The following is a 16,513-nucleotide window of genomic DNA, read 5'->3' as shown; positions in this document are numbered from 1 at the left end:
TCTCAATTTTTGGTGACTGTGCCCGTAGTTCAGATGGTCCGTTGGGTTCTTGATCGGCTTTTCTGTACTCCAACTTACTGCTACACTCTTCTCTGCATCTGTAGATTCCTCCGCTTCGTTTGATCTTTCCCCCGTGTAGGTGACTTTCCAGGGTGCGGGATCCCTTTCTCCTCCACAGTTCCCTTTCGGGAGCACCCGTCCAGCTCAGATTCACCTTCTCTCACTCTCCTCTTTTCTCCCGTTCTGCCCAGTAATGTCACGAACTTCTTGCCATTATTGGAGTTTAGGTTCCTCTGCCAGCGATTGGTTGCTGTTCTGTGTGAGTCATTTATTCTGTAGATGTGCTTTTTTTGTTGTGTTTGTGGGAGAGGGCGAGCATGTCACCCTACTCTTCCTCCATCTTGTCCTCTCTGTTAAGGTTTTAAATTTACAATAACTTTAAAATTATAGTATGAACTTGGCTAGGTCATTTATTCTGTTTGAACTCTGCTTCCACAGTTTGCCTATGTAGAATAATTATTAGAATTCTCTCAAAAAGTTTCTTTGTAGCAAACTGACAGAATTTTGGAGCACTTTACATCATTAGTGTTCTCATTATGCTAAATGACTAATATTTCAACTACCAGTTTTTATATATAAAGTTAATAAAATTTCAGGATTTAGTATTAAAAGGCAATAGAAAACTGAGATGAAAACAAAATATGAAGTATATTTTCAATTTTGCCATGTACTCCATGACACCTTAGTATCCCAAAAATTCTATAAGTTTAAAATCTTATCCTCAAAGTGAAAACATACCATTCTTAATTCAATTTTACAAAATTATCAAAAAGAATAATGTACTTAGGAACTAGGTGGTGAAAGACTTGTAAAATGAAACTACAAAATAATTCTGAAAGAAAATAAAGACATAAATAAATGGAAAGCTATCACATGTTCATTGTATTGGAAAATCAATACAGTTAAGATGTCAATACTACTCTACATACTCCACAGCATCAATGCACACTCTATCAAAATCCTAAGAACATTTTTGTAGAAATAGAAAGATCCATTCTAAAATTTTTATGGAATCTCAAGGAACCCCAAGTAGACAAAACAATTTTGGAAAAGTGAACAGTCTTTTCAACATATGGGGCTTGAGAAAACTGGACAGAAAATTCATTAGTTGGATCCTTACCTAATACCATGTACAAAAATGAATTCAAGTGGATCCCAGAACTAAACTCAAAAGCTCAAACAATTATACTCTTAGAAGAAAACAAAGGAGGAAAGCTTCATGACATTGGTCTTGACAATGATTTGTTGTATAAGACAGCAAAAGAAGAAATAGATACACTGGACTTTATCAAAATTCAAAACCTGCATGCAAGGAATGTTATCAACAGAGTAAAGAGGCAACACACAGAATGGAAGGAAGTATTTGTAAATTGTATATCAGATAGGGGTGGTATCCAGATATATAGAGAACTCCTTTGCCTCAATAATGACAACAAAACACAACCCAATTAAAAAATAATCTAGGATGAATAAACAGTCCTCCAATGAAGACAGAGAATGAGTCAAAAGCACATGAAAAGGTAATGCTCAATATCACTAATTGTTAGGGAAATTCAAATCAAAACTACAATTAGATATGACTTCATACCCATTAGAATGTCTTTTATTTTTTTCAAGTAATAATGACAGGTGTTAATAGGATGTGGAGAAACTGGAACACATACACTAGTAGTGAGAATATTTAAAATTGTTGCAACTACTATGGAAAACACTAAGGCAGTTCCTCAAAAAACTGCAAATAAAATTATCATATGATCCAGCAATCCCACTTCTTTATATATTCCCAAAATAAGTAAAACCAGGGACATGAAAGATAAGTATATATTCCTGTTAATAGCAACATTATTCACAATTGATAAATGGTGGAAACAAACCAAGTGCATATTGACAATTGGATGTATTAATAAAGCATGGTGTACATATAGAATGGGAAATTATTCAACTTTAAAAAAGAATTCACAATAGCCAGGACATGGATACAACCCAAATGTCCATCAACAGATGATTGGATTAGGAAGAGGTGGTATTATATACACAATGGAATACTACTCAGCCATAAAAAAGAATGACATAATGCCTTTTGCAGCTACATGGATGGAACTAGAGACTCTCATACTGAGTGAAATAAGCCAGAAAGACAAAGACAAATACCATATGATATCACTTATAACTGGAATCTAATATCCAGAACAAATGAACATCTCCTCAGAAAAGAAAATCATGGACTTGGAAAATAGACTTGTGGCTACCTGATGGGAGAGGGAGGGAGTGGGAGGGATTGGGAGCTTGGGGTTATCAGACACAACTTAGAATAGATTTACAAGGAGATCCTGCTGAGTAGCATTGAGAACTATGTCTAGATACTCATGTTGCAACAGAACAAAGAGTGAGAAAAAAAAAATGTAATGTATACATGTAATGATGACTTGATCCCCTTGTTGCACAGTGGGGAAAAAAAAAAGAATAAAATTTTGACACACACTACCACATGAATAGAACTTAAAGACATTATGCTGTTAAAGAAGCCAATCAAAAAATAACAATTACTGTGTGATTCTATGTCTATGAGATTCTTAAACATCATCAAATTCATTGAGAAAGAAGGTAGAGTGGAGTTAGCAGGGGTTGGGTGGAAGAGAGAATAGAGATCCTTTGTTTAAAAATGTGCAGAGTTCCAGTTTTGCAAAATGAAAAAGTTCTACCGATGGTTGGTAGTGGTGGTTATATACCAGTGTGAATGTACTTCAACCCAGTAAGTACACTTACAAATGATTATAGTGGTCAATTTTATGTGTTTTACTGAAATTAAAAAAAAAATCAAAATCAACAAAAATCAAATGCTGCAAGGAGAATCATTGTATAATGGTGCAGAGTTCAAGCTAGGTAATATATATGGGTCAATGTTTTGAAGCCTCTTGGGTAATTAGGTGATTAAAATAAAATTTAAAAAGAGATACGTTCTTTTCAAATGGTCTCTCTATTAACTTTTTAGGAAACCAAGTAACTGCTAAATGGCTTAGTCATCAGGAGGATTACTCATATTTACAGCTTTGAAACGTAACGGTTTTCACTTGAAATATTCATTTGCCAAGGGCCAGCAGCATGAAAAATTTTGCTTTCCAATAAAAGTTTCATGTTCTTTATATTTTGAAAATATACCAACACATTAAAGAAACACATAGACTAGTAAATACAGACTATTCAGATTATCCTTGGAATTTTATTATTTCCTTAGTAAATATAACTAAAGGATTTACCTCTAAAAACATTTTTAATAAATTCATTCTGAAAAAGTATAAGAATCAAAAATACTAAATGTGTTAAGTTAAATAAAAAATATTTTAGAACATATGTGTCTGGATTTACCTCCCATAAGGTAGTGATATATTTAAAGAAGGGTATATAGATTTTTTTCTTTCTTTCTTAAAGAGTAAAGATTTACCATCTTATTGGGGAAGCAATAAGTGGAATAGCCTTGGTGTTTTTGTTACAAGTATTGGAAAAATACTCTTGCTAACAAAGCACATAAGGGAATTATTAAAAGAGGTAAGTGACTCAGGTTTTCAGAAGAACAAACTTTAGGAGTATCATAATTAAGAGGAATGCTAAAATAATGCCAAATAACTCGTGAATTCATTCCCAACAATTTGTACCACCTCCTGGACAGTGATTGCTTCAACTAGTACCTCTGCTACTATACCCAACTGCAGTTAGATGCAGCTCCTGCTGCCATGCTTCCTAAAATGGGTTATGATAATACCGTGTTTGTTCACCTAAGTTGTGATTTAGACATAAGATGGACATGCCTGACTTGTATAGCCTTCAGAGTATGTTAAGTCTCACAAACACAGAAGGCTGAGAGAGTAAAGAACTGGTATTATCAGCTTTGATGATGTGAAATGAAGAATTGTCGACACAGAAATGGAGATCAGATGTTGGGTAGAGGAAGAGAATGACAAATGTTAGCAACAAGGTGAGGACTGAAAAAAGATTCAGAGAGCTATTTCAAAATTAAGGTTTTATTAATATGTTCTTTTGTGAAACTTAACAAACGACCAACAGTGCCTTAATATTCTCTTCAGTTTGACTAAACTTCAGACAGACTTCATGGCTCTAGGTCCCTGACTTCCCTTTTCCTAGATCATATACTCTAGAAAACTTCAAAGTATAAATTATTCCCCTGCTCCTCTGAAATTTAAAATTTCATCCAGCCTCTTGCCAGGTTCACATCACAGAAATGTCTTTCTCAAGGACATTGAAGTCATTCCTTTGAAGTTTAATAATCAAAAAAGTTAGAGCCTCTATCTACTCGTCTCTGTGGGAGGGTGGAGCCTACCTTCAATAAGCACCAGTCAGCAAACACAGATGGGCCTAATCACAGAGACCAATCTCCCCTCTAATGCACATCTTGTAGTACTTTTTCACTCTCTGATCCCAGCTCTTAAAAACACTCTCACCTTTTATTTCAATGGAGTTGAGTTAAATCCCTTTCCTTGGTTGCTGTAGTTTTGATCCCCATTGCAATAATCTTAAAGCCTTCCTTGCCTGTTTAACTCCACCCAGTATAATGTTTCTTAGACAAAAATGATTAAAATATGCATAATTTTATAAACAGGCAGATAGATATAGATAGATATGTATGATACATGTATACACACATATACTATATGGTATATCTATATACTTACATACTCAAAATGTAATTTTTATTAAGATAAAATCAAGACTCACACACAGATATAAAAATGAACCATGTTAAAACATTTGTTTTACTCAATGATATGAGAGAACCAGGCAGATATTTTAATTATTTCGAAGGAAAAATAAAAAGAGCCCAAATTAATACGGAATAAAGGATATTGAGACAAAAGTAATTTTTGGTAGTGGCAAGCCAATCAAATCATTAATAGACAGGACAGAATTTACCTGTCTCTCAGGTACCTACAACTTACAGAATTGCAAGTTATACAATGGCTCAAAGTTAATGAATAGAACTAGAACCTTATAACCTGGGAGGGTAAAATTTAGACATGGAATAATTTTGTATTGGAAGACAAATTTGTTTTTTTACAATGCACAAGAGTGTGTGGAGTGTGCGTGTGCATGTGCGTGTGTGTGTGTGTGGTGTGTGTGTGTGTGATGAGTGGTGTGCTAATAATTTTCTCCTAAGATACTGACAAAGATCAAAGGGATAGGAGTAGACATTAGCAGCCAAACTGTAAGAAATGGGCATTTGTTAATTATCAGTTGAAACCTAAATTGTTTCAATATCATCAGAAGGAAATTTGGCAATATTTCACACATTTTTGAAGTCATCTAAATGTTGACATAGCAAGTCTACTTCCGGCTATTGGTCTTACACAAACACAGGTGCATGGGCGCAAATGCCTGTGTACACACACATACACATACAAAACTTACTCTGTTTTCAAAATAATAATAAAATGCTGAAATAACATACATATTCATCAATAAGATAATGCTAAACAAATAGTGTGGAGTTACACAAGAAAATATCTTATGCATGATAAAAAGAATGTGGCAGATATGCAATCCATAAAATAATCCTAAGAAAAGTGAGCTTCACATAATGTACGTAGGTATAAGTAAATAAATGAACCTATTATTTCCTTATGCTTGCACAGTAAGTTTTTTGTTCTGTTTAGCACCTGTGTCATTTTTGCCTTCTAAATGTTTCTTTTTTTTTTTTTTTTTGTCTTTTTGTCTTTTTTGTTGTTGTTGTTGTTGTTATTGTTGCTATTTCTTGGGCCGCTCCCGCGGCATATGGAGGTTCCCAGGCTAGGGGTTGAATCGGAGCTGTAGCCACTGGCCTACGCCAGAGCCACAGCAACGCGGGATCCGAGCCGTGTCTGCAACCTACACCACAGCTCACGGCAACGCCGGATCATTAACCCACTGAGGAAGGGCAGGGATCGAACCCGCAACCTCATGGTTCCTAGTCGGATTCGTTAACCACTGCGCCACGACGGGAACTCCTAAATGTTTCTTTTATGTAGATTTCTCCAAGACTGTGTTTTGACCAGCCTCCTGGCAGGGCTGAGGACTTGGCCTTCTTTGCTTCTTGCATGTATATTGCTTAGATTTTGTTGTTATTATTTTGTAGAATTGAGTAGAATGGTGAATGGCATGTTTTTTGGGGAAATGAGATTTTGAGTTGTCTCACATAATAGTTTAATGCTCTTTTGGTTTCAATTTTCTTATCTTGCACTAAAGATTCTCTGAAGAACAACATGAAAGGGTATTTCAAAGTTCATGAAAAAAAATTACACAAAATATTGAGAGAAATGATATTGTCAAAAAGGTTTAGAAAGTATTTTGCTAGCCATGTGTGTGAGTGTTCCATTCTCAATGCAGTGCTGTGATATTCACGGCCAACTGAGACCCAAGGGAATGAATGCAGTGCATTTCTAATTAGACTTTCCTGTATGAGAGAGAAGAAACATAATTTCAATCCCTGATACATAGTATTTTAGTATTCTGACCTTTCAGTAAAGGTGCATGCTTGATTAGAAAACATTTGAAACACCCTTGCCATTGGAAGACAGAGTTGTAAATGGTAAAAGCAATGAAATGACCTCCCAACTCAATATAGACTCTCCAAAGGTCAAGATGAAGCAGCCCATCTATTTAACTACCCAAATATATGAGGCATTCATCCTAGTACAAGGCAGTTTCATGACAAAGACTATAAAACAAAAGCAATGGCACTACATTAAGTTAGTTTACAATATATGTTAGAAAGATACACTTCTACATATACATACATATATACATGTATATGTAATATTCTGGAAACTATAATTCTATAGGTAGAATTCTTTGCCATCATATGATGTAAGATTAATTTAAGAAAGTTGCTAATGAATTATAAAAGTTTCATCAGCAAAAAGGGGATTTCTAATAGCTTCCAAAAGGAAAAACTTCCCTCTCTAAAGTCTGTTGTTGTTTTGTTTTTCTGTGAGAACTAATGGACTGTTTTTCACTGTGTTGAATTATTAAGCTTGTGATATTATACATTTTCAAACTACTGCTGAAAGACCACCTTCAGAGTTGTTGTTTCACTGCAAATAAGTGAGTTTGAAAAAGAAAACAAAAGTAAAATTAATTGGTTAAAAAAAAAGATTTGAGAAAAATAGTAACAAAAATAATATCATTATTAGACTTTCAGTGTTTTATATTGTATGTTCTTAAATTATGTTTTGGAACCCATTAAGATATCTCTAGTTACCTTAAGGGAACTTTGTAAAGTGGACTTTTTATTCACTTCAATTTATAAAATAGGAAATGCTAACAGAGTTTCTTGAAAGTATTAGGTATTGCAATAAAACAGAGATGAGATTCAGGTTCCTAAAACTTGGGAACTGCTGTTTGAACTATTCAAATAAGGGTTTGTGGGGTTTTTAAAAAGCAATTTCCCCTTATACTAAATTCAATATAAACAAATGGACAGATTGTTTCAAGTTTTATTCTCAATTTAATCATAGTATTGATCAAAAATTCTAAGAAACCTTCTGCCATTAATCACACATATTTGTATATCTGAACACCTATTACATAAATATTCTTCCTCATAGCCTATGTACATCTGTTGTAGAGTTAACTTTCCTCAATATTTAATTGTCTTGCTTTGGCTTTTATGGAATACATTTTCCTGATCTTCTTATTTATACCTTTGACCTATACGTAGGACAACAGGATTTATGTGACATGTTCTCTGGTGTTCTTAAACAGAATGATCATTTTCTAACATAAATTCACATAATTCAGGTCACATTACGTGCCATTAATGAGAACTGAATACCATAATCTAATAGAGGAAAGAATGGGGAAATTTGCAGTAATTTAATTATCACACCATGAGATGCCTTCTGTGAAAATAATGTGAACTGTGTATATTTGTGAAATATAAAATTAAAACCCAGCACTAATATTACAGGATCTTTTAAGGGTTCAAAACACTGTAAGAATATTGACTATGAAACTAAGCAGAAGTCTGCTGATGTAGATGAAGTAAGGCTACTGTGTTCCCATGCTAGAAATGAGAACACAGAGAAAAATGAAGAAAAATAGAAAAGGGTTAAAGCACTTTCAAGGGTTTGAGAAGCAATTTTACAATGGCACTAGTACAAAAGGTACAAAACCTCATTTTCCCTCAAACTTTCAGATTGCTAGAGTAGAAACATTGTAGCAATAGAAGTGAACAGAAGCTGTCATAAAAGCAACTGGAAAGAGAACCCAGTATGGTAAGGGTTAGTGGTAAGGAAAGATGTCAGTTTTGGAAGCAGGTGGCCCAGGTCTGCTCCCACTCAAAGAAAAATATTGTATTTAAGTTGGGAGCAGTCAAAATATCTGGGGTCAGTTTTAGAAAGAGGTCTGCACATATAAAAATTCTAACCCCTTCCTTGACTCTTTACCCACATTTTAGCATATCATTTAAGAACCAAGTTTGCTTTTATAATGAATCTGACCTTATCATAAAACAAGTGAGCAATTAGCAGAGGGAGTTTAGGTAGCTTTAACAAAAGGAAAGTTGAATTATTAATCACTCCACTGAAAACAAGATAAAAAGGCAGTATTTCTGACACCATATCAGAATAAGGAAGGGCTAGGGAGGAAGTGGATAGGATACCCTGGTGTGAGGGCAAGATCCCAGATATAGAAGACTGATTAAGCATTTGATATTTGGAAACATGGAATGAATAAACTGAATTACAATTTGGGTTATTAGTACAATGGTTAAATAATGTCTCTCTCTCTTTTTTTTTTTTTTTTTTTTTTGTCTTTTTAGGGCTGTACCTGCAGCACATGGAGGTTTCCAGGCGAGGGGTTGAATTGGAGCCACAGCTGCCGACCTACACCAGAGCTACAACAACATCAGATCTGAGCTGCATCTATGACCCACGCCACAGTTCACAGCAACACCAGGTCCTTAACCCACTGAGCAAGGCCAGGGATCGAACCCTACAACCTCATGGTTTGTAGTCAGATTCATTTTTGCTGTGCCACGACAGGAACTCCTAAATAATGTCTTTATGCCTTTTGTATATCTTGTAGGTGACCAAAGGACCAAGTATTATTTAGTGATTTTCTTCAATTAAGGCATATATCTATTTATAATTTATTACTTATCTTTTTAAAGATAGGGTTTAAATCAATTTTTCTCACACTATTGTGTTTTGCCAGTTGTTCCCAGAGCCCAAGAATAGCCTCTATTCCATCCACAATTAATTAATGCTATAGGGAAAGATTTCTTATTTGTACGCTGAGATTTTTTTTTTTTTTTTTTTTTGGCCCATGGCATGCCTAAGTTCCTGGGTCAGGGATTGAACCCACTTCACAGCAGAAAATAGAGCTACAGCAGTGATAGTGCCAGGTTCTTAAGCCCCTGAGCCACCAGGAAACTCAAATTGAGATTTTGTTTTTAAAGGAAGAAAGTAATCATTCAAGCTGGCGGGAAATGGCTTGAGTAAAGGGGTTTGTTTTTTTTTCCTTGCAAATGGGCAGTGGGAGCAGGCTGAAGGTTTTGTGGGCTGCAATTCCCATGGTTTCAGCTTTCTCACCAGGGATAAAGAAGCAGCAAGCAGGCATTAACTGCTTGTCCACATGTGAGGCAAGAGGGGAAGGGGGAAGTGTGGAGCCTAAAAGTGGTTAGCATTCAAATATCAAAAGTGGAATCAGATTCTCCACTTTATAAAGATAAAAAAGAATGCATTTTTATTTGGAGACAGACATATCAAGAATGAAATAAAAATTCAAGGTATCTTATTCTTGAATTTCCTACTTTAGCAATGAGGTCTGAAAGGAAATTTCTTCTTATGACCCATTTGAAGTACAACTACTTATCTTTAATAATCACTGAAAATGACAAATGTTTTCAAATCTCAAAAAGACCTACCTTCAGTCTCCAAATGGACTTAAATTTCCCTTCCATGTTTCCTAGTGACTCATTTGTATTTCTACTATTACATTTCCTATGTCGGGTAAGTATTTGTTACATGATGTTGAACCATGTCTTTCCTATTCTCCAGAATTTGGGGTGAGGGTCTGAAGCTTGGAAAACATGTTTATAAGGACTCTATGAGATGTCTCTCATTTGCTCATCAAGATCCACCCTCTAACTTTCTCCATCTTTCTCTCTTTTCTCTACCCTACATGAAGCACATTGGATTCTTTTGCCATCTGTCCTTACAGCCAATAGCAGACACTGGCAGATATGGAAAGGCTAAGAGAGGGAGGTGTGTGTTTCACTTCTGCATGATGGCAAGTTCAAGGGAAGGTCATAACCCCTCTCAAGGCTGCTTCTCCATTAACCTTCTTCTCTAGTTTCTGATAAATACTTCTTCCTCATTTCTTAAGGTTATCAGAGCCCTAGGGTACTGCACCATCTTTATGGTTCCATTATCTTTGTCTACAACATTGTCAGTTGATCTCTTATTAAGATCTTCTTGAAAAACATTCACTGTACCATTTATTTGCTCCTGGGAACCTGATTAATACTTATTCTAAGATTACTGAGAAGTGCTATACACATCTAGGCAAGAATTATCAAGGGAGAGAAAACACATGGAATTGGAAAATTCACATTCTGTCAGGATTTTTTAACAGAGAGCCAGGAATTCAAAAGGTGATTCATTGATAAATTTTATGAGAATGCTTTAATGTTTTTCCTCTATTCCCCAAAATGTGTAATTATACATATATACACTGTTTTCAAGAAGGAAAGCCAGGATTTTAGTCTTGATTTACAAAATTGCTGGGTTGTAGATACTACATGACCATCTTCATATAGCCGCATGAATGTTGTTTGGTATATTTGATTTTGATGGTGGCCGTGAAAATTATTATAAACTTAGTAGATGAAAGCAACACAGTTTAATATTTTGTATTCCTAGAAGTCATAAATTTGAAATAGGTCTTGTATGGTTAAAGTGAAGTTATATCTAGAACTGCTTTTGTTCTGTCAGTTCTAGTGGTAAATCTCTTTGCCTTTTTTAGTTACTACAGGCTGCTGGCATTCCTTGTCCTCATCACTCCAATCACTGCTTTTTGTGTCACATCTTCTTCTCTATCCTTCTGCTTCCCTGTGACATGGACCTTGGCAATTATATTGTGTCTCCCTGGATAATCCAGGATAATTTATCCCCTTTAAGATACTTAATGGAATCACATATGCAAAATCCTTTCTGTCACATAATGTAATACACTCATGAGGTCTGAGAATTAGGACATAGATAACTTTGGATGTTATTATTCAGACTGCCATATGTAGTGAGAAACTTTTGCATACATAAGGATATATGTACCTTGGAAATTGGGAACTGTGTGAGCATAGATTCTGCTTCTGTTTATCAAGTGAAAAATATAAAGACTAAATGTAAGCTGAAACAGTTTGCACACACAGGAAAAAGTGATCGGTTGTCATTTGGAAAATTTTACTTTCCTCATTTAGCAGAACTAGGATGTATGGCAGTCTATGGAATAAGTGAACTCTATGGCAATGGACGGCTTGAGTCATTAAGAAGGGACTGACATAGGAGGACCTTGCCAGTGTGGAGGAACTTCAGCAGTAGGAAGTTCTGCATTGCAGACCACAGAACATACTGTGAGAGGGAGGGTGGTGTCACAAATTACAAAGGGGGAGGTCATGTCCCAAGTCAGTTAGGCAGTATGTTACCTTCAAGGGTTGAAAAGCAAATATAAATACAGTGAAGAAACCACATTAGTTTCTGCAACAACAGCAGAAACAATCACCAGCAAAGACCACCCAAAGAGACAAAACCGTAACAGCAAATTAAATAACCTTACCACCTTTCATTCTGTTTCCTCATAGTCATGACCCTAAAATAATGAGTAGAGAAGATGGGGTAGAGAGAGAACTTTGAAGGGTAGACACTACTTCATTTGCCACTGATTCCTGAACCAAAGGAAAAAAGTGAGTTGATGAAAGGGGAAATTACTGGCCTGGTATTCCAGATGGAGGTTTTTAGAAAATATATATTAGACTCAACTAGATGTTTTAATAAGTAAACACATTTTTTTCTAATTATGGAAATCCTTCTGATATATGTTTAGGAGTAGAAACAATAAAATCAATAGCTAAGACATGGAAACAATAGAAATGCCCATCAAGGGATGAATGGATTAAGAAGATGTGGTATATGTATATAAAATGGAATACTACTCAGCCATAAAAAGGACAAAATAATGCCATTTGCAGCAACATGGAAGTAATTAGAGATTCTTATAAATAAAGTAATTCAGAAAGAGAAAGACATACCATATGTTGTCATTTCTGTGTGGAATATAAAATATGGCTTAAAGAATTCTACCTATGAAAGAGAAACATCATGGATAGGGAGAAGAGACTTGTGGTTGCCAGGAGGGAGGGGGGAAGGAGTGGGACCGATAGGGATTTTGGGGTTGGTAGATTCAAACTATTACATTTATAATGGATAATCATTGGGGTTCTACTATAAAGCACAGGGGACTATGTCCAATCACTTGGGTTATATATATGTTACTTTCCTGCACAGAAGAAATTGAGGGAACATTGTAAATCAAATATACTTTAATGAAAAATTAAAAAACTCAAAGAGAGCACATTTGAAAATAATGCAATACAGCCATATTTTATTTTTAGGCTATCAAGTCTAGCCCATCACAGAAAAAAAAAAAAGCTATGTAGATTAATGTAGTTAATGTTAGGCTCTTTTGCTTTACCTTTAGATTCTGAGTACAAAAAGAGGAGGGTTTCCTTCCAATCATCTGACTGTAATAAGGCTATATCTCTCTATTCCTTTTTGTTTATTTCATTCTCCTTCTGAGGAGAAGGGAGTCTTTAAAATTAATAATGTATCAAGTTATGTTCTGATGAGTGGTAAATAGCTAAATAAAAAGCTATTTGTTTCTAAATGCTAATTTCTGAAGAATGTGAAAAACCTTAACAACTTACAAAATTCATGGATGTTTCTCTACATTCTAGGATGGAGACTAAGAAATTAGTTTTGACTTTGTGGCATACCTAGATAGAAAAAGTTAATGAGGGCCACAATAAAAACATAACGCAAACAAACAGAAACAAACCCAACAAGTAAACACAAATGAAAAAGCCTTCAGGATTGATGAAAGGCAATGTAATGAGACATTGTGAAAGAAGGATAATTATAGGAATAGGACGTCCTTTATATAAATAGAAAAGTATACATTTTATAGACTTTCAAGAAATCCAAGGTACTCATCATCATCAAATATGATACAGTAAATACTGAATAGAAGAAGCTTTCAGAAAACATGAAGAATTTCCATTATAGAAATTATATTCACATATTATTTCCTAGTCTTGCATTGTATGGGTATCTACCACTTAATTTTTTTTTAAAAGCTGATGGTTTAACAATATGCTTACTTTGAAAAATCTTTGAAGAAAAATTTTGAGTTTAATTAAAACAAGGTATAAGATATATAAGTATATATATCAGAATTTCAAGAGGAGTGAAAAGATAAAATAGTTTTCTTAACTGTGTAATTATTGTATATAAATATCTAATTATAGAATAATTTGAATCAATTATATATAGAGTAATAATTTTTTGGCTTTGTTCACAAGTTCTCAATTCAGCCTGCCTTTTCTATATACAGTCTTCTACAAACCACGTTGTGCATTTTTTTAAAGTTGACACAAATAATAGGATATAAACATTGAGTTTTTATCCATAGCCACACTTTCTCTGTACCTATTCTCATAAAACCAAAAGAAAATTTAAAGAAAAAACAATGAAAAAGAAGAAGAAAAGGACAGAGCAGTTAAACAACATACAATTATCATTACACCTGCTTTCTGGTTTTCATTACATAGAATTGATGGATTTTTCATGGAAAACCTGACTATCACAGACCACATACTCAGTGATAAAATTATCCCATGGGGTCCATGGAGAGATACCTAAACACTATTTTAGATATTTTAAAAATTAACTGTGTCAAATTAATCACGTGAAGTATAGAAAATCTCAATTTTCATACTTTACCATTAATGTAGAAATTATATAAAATGAAATGTGCAATCTATGTAATATCCACCAATTCCTAAATCTAGTCCACTTTTTAGAGTCTTAAAATTCCTGAGATGGGCTTTAGGAAAGTTACTGGCAACTAGGTATTCATTAAATTGTAGCCATTATTATATTGTTACTTTAGGTGTTCTAATTATTGATTTTAATTGGAAAATGGGTCTGTAAACTTTTACAAGAACCAGGGCAAGAGCCCTTGTCAGTGATAAAATTACTTTTTAAAAAGAGATTTAATGGTCATTTTATTGTTCAATCTGGACTTCAATCTCTGTTAGGATTAACAGATGGATTAACACTTGAATATGGATGATGGTTGTCATTAAAACTGTCTGACGCCCATAAATTATATTATCTTTTCCCCTCAAAACACCAATATAATTTTACAAATTTAAATTAAAAAATGGGGAAAAATCTATAGTAGATTCTTTGGGATATTCTAAGGATATTTAAAAAAATGAAAACCCCATCTGTAATTTTAAGTATCAACGGTGAAATAAATGAGGAAATAAAAATTACTTTAAGTGATCAGTTTTGAAGATAAATTACCCAATTTGATAAGCCATTTAATTCTGTAGAAGAGATAACTTACCTTGTAAAAGGGGCCTTGCTCTATTTCCAAAGGGAAGAACACTTTATTCTTCAGTCCGTAACATGATGCTCACATCTGACAACAATTAAGAGAAATGGCACCACTTAGCCTCTTGAACTGTAGCAACCACAAGAGAGAAAAGAATTGGAGAAAGAAATGTTAAATGATTGAGTACAAATGAACCATTGAATGAAGCAATTCAGATAATGTATTTCAAGTCCAAAAATAATGTTTTCAGGGAATAGTACTTTGACTACTAATTATGTAACTCATAACTTACAGTGCCAATGACCCTAGCTTCTCAGATTTTTGTGAGCCATTTTAATTCAGAAGTGTATTGCTGGTAAACCACAGAATTTTCAGCAAGTCAATTAGAAACAAGCAGGAAGTTCCCCTAAAAGAATCACAAATATAGTGTCTTTTCCCTGTTCTTTTGACTTAAGTAACATCTATTATAGACAAAGCAAGCAATAACATTGTTTAAAAAAAATGAGCTGAGAAAAATTTAAACTCCAGAGAACTAATTCTGCCAAATATTTTTCAGAACATGTGTCTGTAATTCCCTTACATGACTCCTGGGTCACTAGGAAACTGTTAACATTTAGTGAACTTTATACAATTATCTCTGTCCTTTGGGTTTTCTAGCACGTTTTCTTTATCATTATTCTGTGTATGGGGAAGGAAAATTTACAGTAGGAATGGAGTCTTGCAATCTCCATTAAAGTCTCCCAGGGCACTTTACAATCATTAAAAGTTATAATTAGCGCTGAAGTATATTCAACTCCTAAAAGGATCGGTTTTTAAACTAATAACTCTTTTTTCACATCTGTATTTTAAAATCTCAAAACAGTTTAAGTGCTCCCGATTTCAACAGATAATGACTTCCTAAGTATAGAGGAAAGAACCCAAAGTGTTTTTAAATGCTCTGAAACATATTTCCTGATCCCCTCTATATTCTGTTAATTGAAAATAGTCAGCGATTTAGTAGTTTAAATAGGGTTCTTTATTTAAAAATGTGTCAAGCAAGGAGATAAGTAAAACTATAGTAGTTTGAATACAAGACTATGGTAAGGGTTATAAATTTTACTCTGTCTTAAGCATGTAACTAGTCAAAATTAGGCCTTTTTATTGATCTGTTCTGTTTTTAAAACTTAGATTTATATGGTAGATGCTGTTGGGTAGGAACTCAACAATAAATACAATCATTTCTCCCCAGCCATCATCCAGCTAGGGTTATATATTTGACACAATTTTACCAATATCATTGTCAAGAACTGTGAATGGTTTGACATTTTACACTATTTGCAAGCTAATAAATGTGCCTGTCATAGTTTAATGAATCCTAGTAAAGACACAATTCTGGATCAAAGTAAAAGGACAATTATTTTTCACAAAAATAGCAGTAGCCAAAGGATCGTTTTCTTGTACTGATTCCTTACCCATGCAAGGCTGAAAAATTTGGCCACTAAGGAAAGGGAAAGCCCTTTTTAGATTATGATAGTTCATTATATACATAGACAGCAAAAAGCAAGAAAAGTAAAAGTGCCCTGCTTCTATGTCATCTATCTCTTAGGACAGCACTTAAAAAAGAGAATAGATCATAAACTATACAATATGAGTGTTGGGACACCCTGTTTCAGAGGAGCTGATGTTATGCTGTAGCTAGGCAGTCTCAGAGCCTGTAGTAGTACCCAAGGCAGAGAGACTCATGGGACACCAGAAACTGAAACTTGGAGGCTAAGAAAAAATGTCTTTGGACAGTAAGTCAGGGGAA

At 34.3% G+C, this 16,513-nt stretch overlaps 1 protein-coding gene across 4 annotated transcripts in view; it reads right to left on the bottom strand.

Moving 5' to 3' along the window:
* LOC102165580 (uncharacterized) overlaps positions 1-16,513 on the bottom strand; it is a 1,236,614-nt gene that overhangs the window by 345,562 nt on the left and 874,539 nt on the right. For 3 of the 4 annotated variants that reach the window (XR_014821689.1, XR_014821695.1, XR_002336020.2), the window contains exon 3: positions 14,740-14,856. The gene's annotated coding sequence lies outside the window, so the exon portion shown is untranslated. Of the gene's footprint in view, positions 1-12,466; positions 14,857-16,513 lie in introns of those variants that run through there. The other variant, XM_084985761.1, reaches the window with a different exon arrangement.

This window comes from Sus scrofa, chromosome 1 (genome assembly GCF_054392235.1).
Source record: "Sus scrofa isolate SSC_HxYL_T2T_F1_AM1 chromosome 1, Sscrofa_HxYL_maternal_Yorkshire_Landrace_v2.0, whole genome shotgun sequence".
Classification (NCBI taxonomy): Eukaryota; Metazoa; Chordata; class Mammalia; order Artiodactyla; family Suidae; genus Sus; species Sus scrofa.
This window is presented reverse-complemented; position numbering and strand designations above follow the sequence as displayed.